The following is a 16,608-nucleotide window of genomic DNA, read 5'->3' as shown; positions in this document are numbered from 1 at the left end:
TTGTTACTTCCTATCTCCTTCCAGAAGCTAGCCCCATTCCTGTATGTATGCTACTGTTATGATTTGTCATTGTATTTTTGGAGTTGATTTGCCATTGTATTTTTGGACTTATTTTTGTAACTTTAAGAGTTGTAGTCTTCATTTCTAAATCATTTTTCTTCTTTTTCAGATCTGTCTGCTCCTTTTTACAGTCTCTTTTTTGTTTGTCATTTTGTGATTCCATCTTATATTTTTTATATTTATATATCTTATGAATGCGTGTGAGCATTTTTCTTCTGTACATCATATCGGTGAGATCTAAAGTACTTGAGGATCTAAATATTTTTTCTGCTAACTTGCATACCACTCATTTTCTGGCACATTTGGTATACTTGAATGTAAGCTCATATTTGTCCGTATCTGTGAAATACCTGAATGCTTAAATTCATGGTGTTTTTCTTTAGATGTAGCAATGCTTAAATTCATGGTGTTTTTCTTTAGATGTAGCTTTTTTTTTTTTTTTTTTTACTACAAGAGTCATTACTGACATGGATCTACTCCAGTCCTATTCTGGCTTCCTCTTGAAAATTTATGACAGGTGGGCCAAAGGCTCATATCTACCCAAGAGGACCAAGATGTGTGCTCACTGTTCACAGACTTTGTTTCCACTCATTGTTTAATTTCTGTTCCTCTTTCCTTTGTCCTTTCGTGATTCCCTTCATGACCTGGATCCCAGCAACACAATCATGATATTATTTTATGATGCTCATCTTGGTTTTTGTCAGGAGGGCCTCTCAGGATATCTGTTTTGCCATATTGCTAGACAAGAAAGATCCATTTTTTTCACTGGTGAAATGGTTCTCTGTTCTCCCTTCCAGTTGGATGTGAACACTTTTACAAAAAGCCAATAGTAAATGAGCAGAATTTATATGTAAACCTTGCGGGTACTTTCTTAAAGACAAGTTTCTTGCTTTGGACTTCTTACCCACTCAGTCCCTGACCTCCTTCCTCCTGTCTGAAAAACAATAACAAATGGAGCATCAGCTGTTCATCCAGTGAAGGAAGCCAGCTGCCAAGGAGGTCAGAACCTACTGGCCAGCCCGGATCCCTACATGACCATGTGGAGTAGAGACCCCCTAGATGGTCTGAATGTCACATGAAAAGAAAGACCCAAACAAACTCCTCTATACTGTTTGCACCTCTACATTCTGTGGTCTCCTAAAGCAGCAACCTACATCCTAACATATGTATATATCCTTTTTAGCGATAGCATGACCAGATACCCTAAATACTTTAAGGGAAGGAAGATGTCAATTTCTGCAAAAACAAGTTCTCTAACCTTTTAACTGAAGATTGTAATTGAAATTAAAGAAACCAGTACCTAAGGGAAGAAAAAAGAACGTAGAGAGAAGCGGGGCATGAAAAAAAAAGAACGTAGAGCGAAGCGGGGCATGGAGAGTTTAAATGTGACAGAAAACTGTAAAAAGTCTACCATATCTTATGCCAGGGTGGGGGTTGTAATTACCCAGTAAGATAAAAGCTGTTGAATTTGTAGCAATGGGAATATTAAGACAAATTAAATACCAAGCTTATCTCTGCTCTGTGCTATCAATATTTTATACTAAACATCTGTTCCTTGTGTCTCATCTCAGAAACGCTTCTACACTTTATCAGCGCAAGCACAGCTTTTCAAAGCAAATTAAGCTAAACCGTTTTCACTTAATCACCAATTGATCACAACATGCAGAATGCCACATATTGATCTCTAAGAGCCCCATTTTTCCCAATTCAGAAAAGCATATTGGAGAAAACACTTGATTTGCAATCAGCGTAAACTGGTTAGGCTTACACTTCTGACATATTTTAAGTAGGAAGTATTTCAGTGATTAAAAGGATAAAACAACAAGTATTTTCAATGAGAGGTGAAAACTAGGCAACTTCCGCCTTTTAGTTACAGGGTCTTAGAGCTACAGGAGATCTTCGAGATCCCCTAAGCTTTATTAAGTCTCCTTGGGGATTCCAAGAAGAGAGGCATTTTTGTTTTGCAGGCTATTATGATATTAATACCTAGGCACAGCTGAGAATCAGACAGAAGCAATCTTTTTTCCTAAAATCTGCTCAAGGGCCATTATTCCAAGCTAGGTGGGTCTCATGCAGATTGATTGCAAATCACTGATCTAGTCCAGAGGCTATATATTTCAGTGCCTACAGGAGCAGAGTGGTTAATGTAAAAGAGTGAGGAAGCACGTTCTGTCCGTATCAGATGAGTAGATGCTATTCAACTCCAGATGATTACTGTTGCCTGGTACACATGTAGACCTCTTGTTACCATACCTTCTTACTTTTCAAGACAAGCTTCAGAAAATAAAATAAAAATCAAGATAAATATGAAAAATCTCATGCTGTTTTTGCACCATGGTGTAGCCCAAACAAAATTGATGCGTGTATTGGATTTGGCTTCTGACCATAAATGTTAAAGTCTCTGATCTAGTCTTACCCACTGAATATAGAAAAAAGGAATGGGAGGCCAATAAGGAAGAAGCATTAGAACTGGTGCTGGAATCCAAGCTTTAAGACCACAATGACAAACTGTCCTTGTTTTCCAAAGATTCTCCTAGTTTTAGCACTGAAGTTTCACATCCCAGGAAACCATTCAGATTAGGGCAAACTGGAACAGTGTGTTATCCTAACCTAGACTCTTGTCTCAGTGATCTTTTTTGTCACCACACCCTGATGTGTTCTTTTTTTTTTTTGCGGTACACGGGCCTCTCACTGTCGTGGCCTCTCCCATTGCGGAGCACAGGCTCCGGACGCGCAAGCTCAGTGACCATGGCTCACGGGCCCAGCCGCTGCACGGCATGTGGGATCTTCCCGGACCCGGGCACGAACCTGTGACCCCTGCATCGGCAGGCGGACTCTCAACCACTGCGCCACCAGGGAAGCCCCCCTGATGTGTTCTTGATCCCTATCATAAGAACACATAATGAGCTTATGGCCCTTGTAACTTTACACAGGGATGGGGAAGCCAAGGTCCCAATGGTGGCTACTGAACACATCAGCTATGGCATTCCTCACCAAGCCAGAGCCAGACCGAAATGGGAAATTGAAACCAGCAGTCAGGTAGACTGAATGATTAGCTTTGGCGTGGAAATTTAGCTTCTGTGACCCCTTAACCAATTGCTTCCTCAAGAGTGTCACATATCGAGAGATTATACATGCTTATTTGGTGTAATGTTTCTCTCCCTCTCTCTGAGTTATAGTTAAATAGTTTAAATCTGTCTAAAAAGATAACCTGAACATAAATAATAAAACTTCAGTTTAATTTCTGTTTTGCATGTACATTGTTTTCTTCACTGAAATTCTTATAATTTAACTAGTTAGCATGGCATATCAAACTTCACAAGTTATACAAATTCCAGCCATTTCCAGAGCATGAAACAAGGACCTCAGGGAAAGAGACAGAAAGTGAGCAAGCCTTACGAACTGTGAGGTTACAGATCTATTACTTATTTTACTCCAAGACCCAGGGAATCCATCTGTGTTCAGAGTTCCAACCAACTTCAAAGGGAGACTTAGGATCACAGAAGTTCAATGAAATAATGGAACAAGAATAAAATTGGCCCTGTGTGAATTAGATTGTAAAGGTAGGAACCTAGCTTCATTTACTTAAGAAGCCAATGTTTAAATTAAAACCTTTATATGCCCTCTGTGTTTTCCTAAGAGTCCAAATTTTGTACCAATGACTAGCCCAGAGAAACTAACACATAAATTATAGTGGGATAAAACAAAAATGAGTAATTTTACTTTTACTCTTTTCAAATGACTGCTCTTACAGAGGCACTTATCTTTTTTTTTTTTTTTTTTCCCTTCCCAGAGCTAGCATAGAAGTGACAATTAGAGGATGATTTCCCCCCTCCCCTTTGGCCCTGAAGGGATCTAGGGAGAGACTTTAGTATTTTTCTCTTTGTAAAATAAAGACTGGCTTTGAAGCCAGGATCTCTGAAATGAGGCATTGCAAATGTCCTTTGATGAATCAGTCTGTGTGAAGGAGAGAAGGAGTGGAGAGGGGGGCAGCAGATTGATTGTGGCTAATGTACCTCTCCTGCCTTGCCCTTTTAATATTCCTCGAATGGCCACGGATAATCAAGAGGTCAATCATGAATCCATCAAGGGGTCCTTGTCTCAGGGAAGTTTCCAAACTATTGAAGCCCTCTCTCAAACAAGCCGTTTAAAGCAGTTAGCCAGAGTAGGGCTATATGGGGGTGGGGGGGGGCACTAGAAAACATCAGCTTCAGAGGCGACCTGTCAACCAAGTGTGAGAACACGTCCAGGGAGGAACACTTCCTCAGGGTGTGCAGAAAGGACCTGACCATGAACTTCATTTGTAAATAAAATAAATAAATGGGAACCCTCCCATTTGGCAAGATGGGTCAGGCCTGCAAGACATTCTGGGTAAAAATAATAATAATAATAAAAATGTCCAGAAGAAGACAAGGAGAGAATAGAAAACTCAATTGTGGATCAGAAACAGCAGAGTTACAAGTTGTAACCTCTGTTGACTGACACTCCAGCAGCACTTTCGCAATGTGTGCTAAATGTCCCCTTAGGGATTTCGTGCCTCTGGGGGCCCTCTGTCTATAAAAGAGAGACAGAAAAAGAAATGAGTTTAGGGGCTGAGAAAGAATTGCTTACATTAGGAAGCTGTAATATCTGTGAAGTTTGCTCGGAGCAGGGGTGCCAGCTTGCTGTCCTCAGTAGAAGCACTTGGCAGCTTCGACCCTGCTGGCCTATAAAGAAATAGCCTTTTCCTTTCCTCCAAGGACATCTCCGCTTCAGATGGCAGCCCTTTTTAAATTCTGGATGAGGTGTCAAATGAAATTTGACAGCTAACTGATAGGTTCAAATTCTCACAGGGCACTCTATCCCTGAGGACACGGAAAAACTAATTCACTGCCAGGCCGGCAAATTTTCAGCGATCCTGATCATTCCACATTCGGTTTGATGTGCAACCAACTGCTTTTTATGGTGGGAACACAGTACCTCTCATTAGATGGGACAAAAGACAATGATTTTAGGAGACACATGTTATTCCCCAAAGTTCTCTAATATTCCAAAATGTATGTATTTATGTATTAGCAGTCTTAAGAATTGCCTGTAAGTAATGGTATTTGTGAAAAATGGTATTTGTGAAAAATGGTATTTTTAATATCACTGAGGTCTCATCTCATGAATAGTCTTCCAATCGAATAATATTAAAAATTCAAATTTGTACAGCTTGCACAAAATTTTAAAATAAATGATTTTCATTAGCATCTTACATTACATCTAACCCGTCTTACTTTAGTTTTTCCTCATCAGTATGTTCATGTGCTTCTATCTCTAAGTGATCCTGTCCCAATCCTCAATCCAACCAAAACTTGAAACTAGAAATATTAAAGCAGCCTTAATCTCACCTGCTTCTTAAATGTAAGAAGCGCACTGGGGCAGAGTGGTTTGTTTTCAAATTTAGGCTCAGCTCACCCTTACTACATCTCTAACAATTGACAACTCACTAAATTATTTAGATCTCCTTTTTCTCATGTGTAAAATGAGGATAATAGTAGTACCTAATGCAAAGGCACTGAGGAGTGTGAAGCAAACGATCCCTGACACAGAGTAAGGGCTGAGAAAATGGTAGTTTAAGGGAAATGAATATCAGTCAAGAGTAGCCTATAAGACTGTGCTGTTCAATAGGTACAATACGTCTTGTGTCCTATAACTTAAGTTCTTTAAATATAGCCTGGAAAGCAATGTTTCAGTATTAAAGAGGTAATTGGAGTTCACCACTGTCCCCTGAGTCTCAGCTCAGTCCCTCACTATTCTTCTGACCTGATATCAGGGAAAGTAGTCTTGAGTTTATTGTCTGAACTCCCGCTATGTTATAAAAACAAAGGCTGAATTTATGCTTTGGTCTCTATTTCTATGACCCATTTCCTCCAGTCTGTCTGTGAAAGATTGCTGTGCTGGATAAGCAATGCCTGTCTCATGGAAGAGGGAAGATGGAATAAGCTATGTATACACCATCTTGGACGAGCAACAGAACCAGGAGAATTGAAGCTGCTATATTGTTAAACAGAAAATTGTTACCTTTCTGTGCCATAATGTTCTTACCTATGAACAAAGAAATTAAGAGTATATTATCTCGAAGATCCCTTCTATCTGGATAGTCTGTAAGGTGGGCCAAAGAAGCCCTGACCAACGTGGGATTTCAAAACAAAATACGTTAAATGGGAGGTAAAAATTTTAAGCAAAAGAGTGAAAACAAAAAGAATAATTGAAAAATAACTGAAACAAAAAATAATTGTCATAATTGAAGAAAATATAAACTGAAATATAAAGTAAACATACTAAGAAAAACAAATACTATTAAGTTGACTAAATGATGAAGAATATGAATACCTTCATGTTTATAATGCAAAACAATCAAACCAACCAAAGTTGCACATGCAGCAGTAGAGAGTACCAGTTATAAGAAAGTGTTTACAGATTCCACAAATATTTATTGATCTGCTTTATGCCAGGGGGCATTTATGGATCTATGTCTTAGACCCTTTGGGATACATCAGTGAGAAAACCAGATAAAAATCCCTGACCTTGAGAAATTTATATTCTGGAGTGGAAAATAGTAAATAAATGACAAACTAAACAAAAAAGTAACATATTTGATACTTTAGAAGGTGCTGCATATTATGAAAAAAATTTAGAGTAAAATAAGGAACAATAGAAGCAGAGGGACAGAGATAAGTGGCCAGCTGAGGCAAAATAGAGTGACCACGATAAGTGGTCATTGAGAAGGTCAAAATCTGAAGAAAGTTTTGAAATAGGTGAGGGAATTTGCTGTGCAGCTATTCAGGTGAGGGGCTTCCAGATATAAGCTCTAAAAGAAGGTTGGGGAGCATCTCCAGTGCTGGACTTGGGTGTGTGGAAGATAAGGTCAGAAAGTGTAGCAGTCATTGAGGCCATTCTGGAATGGAGGCACTTAAGCAAAATAGGAAGCCATTGCCGAGTTAAGCAGAGGAGTCACGTGATCAGACTTGAATTGTAATGGACCTGCTCTGAGAACAGTGGGGGGTAGGGGGTGGGGAACAGCCAAAGTTAGAAGCAAGGTATCCAGTTGGGAGGCTAATAATTCAGATTAGAGACATTGATTGTTGGTGCTGGAAGTGATTAGAAATCATGGACTACTATATATATTTTGGAATAGAGACAGGAGATTTTCCCAAAGGATGTGGGTATATGGGTATAAGAGAAGACAGAGAATGCAGAAGGCAGAAGTAGACTCTAACACACTAGACAAGGCCTGGCTTTAGATAAAGCTATGGTAAAGGGCAGCAAGACAGAATACAAGGGTACAAATGCTAGTGGGTGGATAGGTAAGTTGGAGGGAGTGGTTTGGAGATACTCTTCTGGTGGGTTCAATTTTCTCTGAAAGGTAAGAAGCAATATCAACAGCTGGGAATGAGGATGGAAAAACTTTATTGGAGGATTCGAGAGAGAAGGTGTGAAATTGCTAACTAAGAAAATGGGAAAATGATTTAAAAGTTAAAGTATGAATGCCCGGCACCATTACAATTCCAAGTGAGATTTTTGTTTGTGAAACTTAAAAGAGACCAGTCAGAGTGGTTGTGTGTTTGTCCTCTATTGCATTTAAGCTGAAAGCATGGAATAGGTGGAAGGTTCGTTTTTATAGGACCTTGTTTTACCAACTGAGTATGAAGTGAGAGTGGAAGTCAAAATATTATCAAGTGTTTACAACAATTGACCATAAAATTACTATGTGTAGGAAGGGGGGTAAGGACATTAAATGATGAGGAACAGTGAGAAGTTGACAGAATCCATTGATTAGAGGTGCTACTGTCTTAAAGAAGCTGCATCCTAGAGGGAGATTGAAGGTGGAATTCAGAGAGTGGGGTGGACATAATATTATTAAAGGGTTGTAGTTATCAGTGTTGATGAAGTATGGTTAGGACAAACTCTCAAGGTCTGACTTTGGGAGTGAGTAACTAAAGTAGGGTGGGGATAAAAATCTTTGAAAAAGATTAGTTTCAAAAATGTGGATCTAAGGTGTTAGAAGGAACATCTCTCACTATAAATGAAAACAGGAGTAGTGTTGGAGAGAGTGACAGTGCACCATGGGATAAGGTCATCTAGAGGTGAGAAGAAATTACATGGGGTTCTGTAGTTGATAGCAACAATAAGGGATACTGGTGATATAAATCTGATACCTTGAGTTTCAACGTTGGTGGTTTTAGGGAAATGTGAGGGAGACTAGTCTGAAAGCAGTATTAAGGATCAAGAAGGACATCTGTCTGGTCTGTGTGACTAGGCAAATGAGGAGAAAATGCAACCATGAGTGGCAATAGTGTCCTTAGGGCAGAGCCAGGTAACACAAGTAGGTAATGGAATCATCTAAAGGAAAAAAAAAAAAGCTTGTTGGTAGAATTTGAACATCATAACACAAATTTAGTATACATTAGAACAGTTGTGCCCTCTGTGTTACTCCTTTTTCTTTTTTTTTTTTTTTTTTTTTTTTTTTTTTCCATTTTTTGGCTGTGCCACAAGGCTTGTCGGATCTTAATTCCCTGACCAGGGATCAAACCCACACCCCCTGTACTGGAAGCATGAATTCTTATCCACTGGACCACCAGGAAAGTCCCTGTGTTACTCCTTTTTACATTAATTTATATTTCATTGATGGATTAATTTCACTCAATTAATTTAAATAGGAGAAAAATATAGCCAGATTCTAAAATGATTGCAATTCTTAATTCTCAATTAAAAGAAAAATTAAAACAAACAAACAAAGAAACCTCAGGTAAAAACAGTTGTACCATTTAAAATGGGTCTTCTGACTTTGATTCTCCCTTCTTTGGATAGATGAGAGATGAAGGAAATGGAAGGGGTCCTTGTTGCCTGAAAGAAGCAACTCTATATACTGTTATTTTCAAGTTTGATCAATCATTTCCAACTCATTTCCTGTTTTTCCTTTTAAAAATCCTACCCCACCAAGAATTTCAATAGCAGCTAGTAAAATAATTTGGGTGGCTGACAGGCAATTCAATTTCCTGGCAGATTTTTAGATAATCAGACACCCAGGAGAAACTTGTAAATTTGTTTTATTCATGGTCAATTTGCTATGGCACATTTTTCCCTACAAGCTCAACTCAACTTTTTACTCAACAGAGAAGTAGAACATCATTATGTAGCAACACAAGTGGCTTAGGTGGTTAACCAGGCACAGCTCATCATTTCTGCAAACAAGTCCTTTCCATGCTCCCTGTATTCTTAAATGAATTGCACTAGGGTCTTTGTTCATCCATTAGGAAGTTTGTGCTAGACCCTTGTGGCTCAAATACACAGGGGAAACAGACTTAATTCCTCTGACTCTCTGTGCCTCCTGGATCCAGTGGACTCTGAAGCAAATACCAGAATATTAAGAGATTAGCCGATCCATAGGTCAAGAGCTAGAGAGCAAAGGAGGAATCAAACATAAGTACTTTGATCAAGTCACTATATGTGTGCTATGATAAACACTGACAGTGAAGCAGATGACTATATGTACTGTAAAAGATATCCAATCTCTGCCAATGAAGAGGGAGCTAAATGTGGCCTTTTCTATTGTTTAAGAATATCTGCAGAGGCCCAAAGACCAGAAACAATAGGTACCAGGAGAAGGGGCTACAGTGGAAGCAACCTGTCTGTCCTTCTACCATTGGTAGAGGAAAGGCCAAATGTGGACTCTGAGAAGGGGAGACCATTTTAGTGTCTTGAAAGGGCTGTTGCCCAACAAAAAACACCTGACAAGTGACCCCAACAGAGGTGGACCACTTTGTATGACTTAGGGAGAATTGTAAGAGGGCAAATGGAGGAGAAAGCCTGAGCCAAGATGTGCAGAGTTCTCCAGTAGAGGAGACTCCAAAAAAGCTAGGGACACACCTGACCAGGGTAAAGGGAAAACAAAGAAAAAAAAAAAAAAAAGAAAGAATTGTCCTTTGAACATCTGCCCTACCCAGAGTCATCAATGCCACACTCCAGCTCTGCCACCTGCCAACATGATCTACTTAATTGGAACATCCTTGCTTTGTCTATGTTGGGAGGAATATTATTTAGCCTGTTGTTACTGTTAGGACAGGTAGACAGCTAGATATGATCAAAGGAAAGGGGGGTTGGGTCATGGCCTATGTGGCAGGAAACCATACATCTTGTAAAGAATGGAGGTCCTTGGGCAGACAAAGAAAAGCAGGAACCTCTGGACTGATAGGAAACCACACATTTTGAGTGACAAGGGTTCTGGAGGCAGACAAAGAAAGATGGGGAAAAAAGGTGGGAATCTCCAGCTTCTGGATGTAACTTTTGCTCATTATGCTCTCATTACAATAAAATTGGCCTTGCAGATAAGATGTTCCCATCATGCATCAATGCCATAACACTTCTGATCAAGGCTACATAAGGACAAAAATCCTTGCTCCCCTGTGGAAGGTGAGTTGGGATGAAAATTAGGAAACATGACCCCAAACCTCTCCCTCCTCAATGCATATTCCTTGCATTCATTTTCACATCCCATATAACCAGCTTGCCAAAGAAACTCAGGGCAGCCACTCACCTGAGTCTGCCCACTCTCCCCTTGAGAGTGTAGTTCACTTAATAAATCCTCACTTTGCTTTCCTTACCTCTGTGTCTCATGTCTGAATTCTTTCTGTGACAAGATAAGAACCTACTCTCCGGTAACATTACTATGTAATAGAAATTAAAGCCTATTGCCATATTTTCCAAATTGAAAAAATCTGAATCTTTATTTTATAAATGTCTTTACTCTTAAATAAAGAATATAATTTAACAGTTTTTATTAATTGTATAGCAAATTAAATATGCTAAAGGCCAGATACGCCCCATGGAGCAACACTCTCTGCCCTTTGATATCAGCAATACCACAACCAGTAAGGTCTTTTATACCCATATCTCAGCTATGTTCTTTGTTAGGAATGTTTGCTGTGGTGTAATTTTTTGGGGGGGAGGTCTAAAATTTTTTCCACTTTGTAAAGGTAGAAACATGCTCTTTAGTACCCTCTAAAATATACTTTTGAAATAGATCTTTTCAGGTCATTATTCAGTCACTTGTTCAGTCAATAATCTTCCCAGACTATTTAATGCCCAGACATTCTATGATCTCGATGCCGCATGTGATCAATTGGCAATTCTATATTTATGTCTACCTGTCTGTCTATTAACCAATGATAGTATTATTTTTGAGCACCTTATTTCTATCTTTACTTTGCAGTCTATCTTGATTTGATTTATGTTATTTTCAATTATAAAATTAAATATAAAACTTTAAAATATACAGTTAAGTAGAAAAATCAAATATTAAAAAACATCCCACAATCACAGTAGTTATGTCCATTGTAGTCATTTTGGTATGAAGAGTTTTTCTGTCTCACTTTCTCCCTCCTTCTTTCAGATTATCAATCAATCAATCAATCAATCAACCCTCCACCTTTTCCTAGGCAGAAGGAGAAACTAAATCTTGTATTGCCATTTTTCTTCCCCTTTCCTCTTTCATACCCTCAGATGAAAGCGCCAGTACTCTGATTTCGAACCCAGCATAGCAATTTGATTTGATTTGGCATGTAAAAGAAATATGGCTCAGAAACTTCTCCTAGTCTTTTAAATGTGAAGACCAGTCTCGAAAGCTCTTTTGTTTAGGAAATTTCTTATCTGAAACTTCTTATTTGAATATGCACATGAATAAATCCTAAGGCTTAGCCAGGCTTGGAGAGGTTGAAACAAAGAAAAGGCAATTTGCTTTGCATAAAAATGTAATGGGAATTTTCTAGTTTCCCTGAAGCCTTGAGAAGAAGGATGCTGTGAGAAAGAGGAGGCCTGGGATTCAAAGAAGGAAGGGAAAGAGGGAAGTTTTGAGGAGATGGGTGTGCGCTGAAAAATGACATAGCAGAGTGGGATCTAAAGTAAGAGAGCCTCTGAGAAGTTCCTTGAAAGGGTAATGAGGGTGTAACCTCAAAAGCATGACTGTCTGATATCCAATTTTAAGTTGTCCCCTCTGGTGTGCTATAATTCCCTGCCTTTATCTACAGGTCTTCCTTGAGAGTTACGTGCACCAGCATGTGTGTTATTGGCGCTTTGGAGGATGAGAAACAAGGGGCTCCTGTCCTGTCTTGAGAGAAGATGACCAGAGCTGCAGCAGCCTCTGCAGAGGCAGTAAAATAACCGGAGAAGGGCAGAAGCAGGCCTTTGAGGCAACAGTGATACATTTGCATTAAGAGAATGTACGTTTGCTGACCAGGAAGACCTTAACATTTCCCTCAGCTTGATTAAACTTTAGACAGCTATCCTTCTGACTCTAGGTCTCCGACCTCACTTTTCTCAGAGCATTTACTTGAGAAAACTTTAAGTGTAAATTCTTCTCTGCCCCTTTAAGGTGTAAATCTCCTCCCAGCCCCTTGTCAGCTTTACAACCCAGGAATTATTTCTTAAGGCTTGGGATTTATCCCTTTGAAATGTAACCACCAAGAAACAGGGTGCCCCTACCTCCCAGTCTCTGTGGGAGGGAAGAGGCCTAACTAACTCCGATGAATGCCAATCAGCAAACACAGATGGCCGAATCACACTGAATAACCTCAAACCTAATGCCCTCCAGTACTCTCCTGTAAGTTTACCTCAGTGCTTGGGAAGTGCTCCACTTTGATTTCAGAGGAGTTGAATTCAGTCTCTCTACTACAGGCAGTAGTCTTGAATAAAATATTCCTTATTATTTTTAATAAGTGTCCAGTGTAACTTCTCTTTGATATTGGTGAATATCAATCAAATACCCCAGGAATTATTTGAAACTGAGGAGATCTTTGGACTTGATACATACAGCACATGGTATGGGAGACCTTAGTTGGCACTTCCTGCCCAGAATCTACTCACAGTTTTTCTTATACCACCACCAGGATTTCACTTTAAAAAGCTCTGCTGCATAGAGCTTTGTGTGAACTGTCAATCAACATGCATTGCCTCCCCTCCCCATTCCTTGCCAAGAGATGGACCTGTGACTGGGATGGGGGAGCTGGAATTATGAAACACTCAAGGGTATTTGAGTCTTTAATTGAATGCCTCAGGACAGAAAACGGTTGAAGCAAATTCATCCGAATGTCAGCAGTTTGAAGAGACTATTCATTAGTCTTCACTTGGCAGAGTCCAGGAGCTCTTTTAGCTCCAGATGTCTTATGAAATGTAGTTCTTGAGTTCATTCTGTTTGCTGAGTTACCAAGCTACCCCATCGCCTTCCTTTGTCACCTACTTTATTATTTTTTCTTACATTAACCATGACTCACACTTTGCTGCTTGCAATAAAAGAACCATAATGGGTACATGGAAGATGGGGACTCAAATCATTTTTATATGTATAATAAAGGACAGGGAAACCATAGAAGTATATTCCATCCCACCCTATCTTATCTTATCTTATTCTATTATTTCCCTCCCTCTTTTTCCTCCTTCCTTTTACTCTTCCCATATCTCTCAACTGATTATCTACATATCTATTGGTCAGTACACACAGATTTTAATTATATTTTTAATAGAGCTTTCTTAATTTTGTTTTTTTATTAACTTTTCTTTTTTCTTCTTTTACCTTTTTTTTCCTATTTTTCGTGACACAATTCTAAGCCATATCCTTGGCCCCTCAGTCAACTGTAAACAGAATATCTGCATCCAGTTGTGTGGGTTCTGCTACCCACAACTCTTGGGCATATAAAGTACCTGGAGTCCCTAGAGTGTAGCCTGCATAACCCACTTGCTGTCCCTGAGGGTAAGGCTCCTGCTGAGAGCTCTTCAGTGACTGTGTATGCTAAAGATAACACTGATATCTTTCAGATCTATCACTAAGGTTATGGTGAACAGTCTCACTCCTGGCTTCTCCTCTATGCTGTTTTCCAAGTTATATAGGAACTGCTAATTTGAATTCAAGACTTTACTACTTCAGAGTCTCAGATCAAGATACAACTGCAAGAATCAAAACCTTTACATATAGATTGTAGGTGTGAGGAAGGAAGGGCATGGATGTGCTTTTACATCTATCATCTGTGCATTAGGAGAAGCATGGGTAATGCCAAAACAAAGAAGATGATTTGAAGTTAATCAGACCTCTGTTAGAATCCTGACTCAAAACATTAAAAAAAAATTCTACTTTCATTTCTATTGCTGCTGCTGTTATTTTAAAACTGGGCATATTTCCTCAGTTTCCTCATCTATGATTTTGAGATTATAATCCCTACTTCAGGGTTGCTGTGAAATTACATAAATGAAACTCTCTGGGACCTAATACGTAAGGTACAATTAGTAGAGGTAATGAGAATGATGTTGATTAATACTGGTACTTATTTATTGTGGTGAGAGCAATCCCTAATGATAGTGCATTGCATTGGTGGGGGAAAAATCCATTATCAGTAAATCATTGCACCAAGTATGAGCATTAGAAATATTAGAAATGTAGACCGTTTTTTGCAAAAGTAAGGGGCAAAGTTCTTTTAATAAAGCCAGGATCACATCTGACAGCCCAAGAGCTATCATAGGGACCCTGTTGGGAAAACACAGAAACTTTCAGGGCATAGAAATCTTTTGTTTCTCTAAATGTGAAGAGAAATTCCCTGGCAGATGGGGTTTGGTAAGTGCTTACAACTCCAATATAAATAGACAAAAAGACTTAAAATCAGTAAACACAACCTAGATATAAATACTACAACCTCATCTTTCATGTCACTTAAATAATTAAAGCACTTCTCATTGAATAATGAAGTTATTTAAGGAGAAACATCAGAAGAGCATCCAGCCGGCAGATCTAACTGCTTTTGCCTCGAGTGACATGTTCCCAGCAGTGGGTCATATTATGCCTTCATAAAATGTGTTCTGTCATTTTTTCAGTGCTGTTATCTTTGGCGGATACTAAGAAAAAATGTCTATCTATGTTGTATAAAATCTTTGGATGAAAATAAGGGAGTGAGTGATTTCTAACATAGGTGAAGCCCTCCAACAACTTAATGCCAGGCTTGTCCAAACCAGAGGGGTGAAACTGACACTCAGGCATAGCAATACAAAGATGCAAGGATCTTAACACCATAATGGCAGGTGTTTTACTTTATCACATAAATTTTATGAGAAATTGCAACTACATTAAGGGCAAGATACAGAGTAAAATTTTTGCCCTAGGTCAGCATTTCTCAAAAAAATGTTTTAATACGTATCTTCTAAAGCAGATTTCATGATGAACTAAGTTTGGAAAACACTAGGTTAACAAAGTTAAGCACATTTTACCTAATGTCGCATCTAGTTACTCTACTACCCAATGGAAGAGTTACTATTAACCACGATCTGTCATCTCTTTATTTCTTAGGAGTTGGGTATAAGGCTCAAGTTATACCACATTTCCCAGCCTTCCTTGCAGTTGTGTGGCCATATGACTAAAGTTTTCTCCAGTGGAATATACATTAATATGATGTATATTAGTTAATGTCCTGGCCCATAGACCTTCTCCTGAGCCCTTCTCCCTAAGCTTTCACACTTCCTGCTGACTACATGACAATAGACTAGAGTTATCTGAGAAGCCATCTTTTGGAAACAGCAGAACTGCTGCCATCTTGGGTCCTACAATGAGTCCAAGGAGCAGAGAGCAAACTTTCTCTGCTAAATTAAAACTACCATCCTGAATTTCCTTCCCATACCCTTGGCTGTCTCCCCTCTATTATACATGCAATTTTTTAAAAATCTAAGTAATGTTACTTAATTAAAACTTTAAGAAAGAGGCACATTGTTAGCATTCTGTAGGTACATATCTGGATTTTTTAACTTATGCATACTATATAGTTTGTTATTGGTTGGACATCATATGCATTGAACTTCTGGGAAATGTCCACATCCAATCATCATTGTTTTTGCCACTTTCACATTAATTACTAGAGGGATTTCATGGAAACAACTTTCCTTGGGTTGTGTATAACTTGATTACTAATCAAGAGAATAAACTTCACAGAAACTGAGTTGAGATAAAAATCAAAATGGAACCTATATATCAGAGTGGTGAAAGCCCACTGAATTATAATATGTAATACCTTTCAATATTTTTATTGACTTTCATATGTTTAACCTCTTATAGTTATTGCTAAAGGGGTAGATATAAGATTGGCTTCTCGATTAGCTACAACTTTTTAAAAAACAATGAATTTAGCCAGCATTTATCTGAAAACCATTAAATACTATAATCCCAACACCAATCACTGGTTCTCGGGCTAAAACTGTTCATTAGCAAGCATTAAATTTATTGATTCACAGATAGGCATCTCTTTGATAAGATTCTGAACTGCCCAAAAGAACATATGGTAATATCTCTGAGTATTAGAGTTCTGAGGAAAAACAAAGTTACACACACATAAAAAAAAAAATTCCATTATTTATCTCACTGTGAATATCTACTTAAATCACTGGGTATTTATTTCTTCTGTTTGGAAATCTAGACTTAGGTATCTGAATATACACATGGCATATATATATATCTACACACTGTAGATTTTTGATGTGGATCACCAAATGGCACAC

General features: G+C 38.6%; 1 protein-coding gene across 1 annotated transcript in view; it reads right to left on the bottom strand.

Annotated features, from left to right (window-relative positions):
• Positions 1-16,608, bottom strand: part of TENM2 (teneurin transmembrane protein 2) — a 3,844,234-nt gene that overhangs the window by 2,163,184 nt on the left and 1,664,442 nt on the right. The window lies entirely within an intron of this gene.

Source organism: Kogia breviceps, chromosome 4, assembly GCF_026419965.1.
Source record: "Kogia breviceps isolate mKogBre1 chromosome 4, mKogBre1 haplotype 1, whole genome shotgun sequence".
Taxonomy (NCBI): Eukaryota; Metazoa; Chordata; class Mammalia; order Artiodactyla; family Physeteridae; genus Kogia; species Kogia breviceps.
Note: the sequence above shows the minus strand (reverse complement) of the source record. Positions and strands in the feature narration are given on the sequence as shown.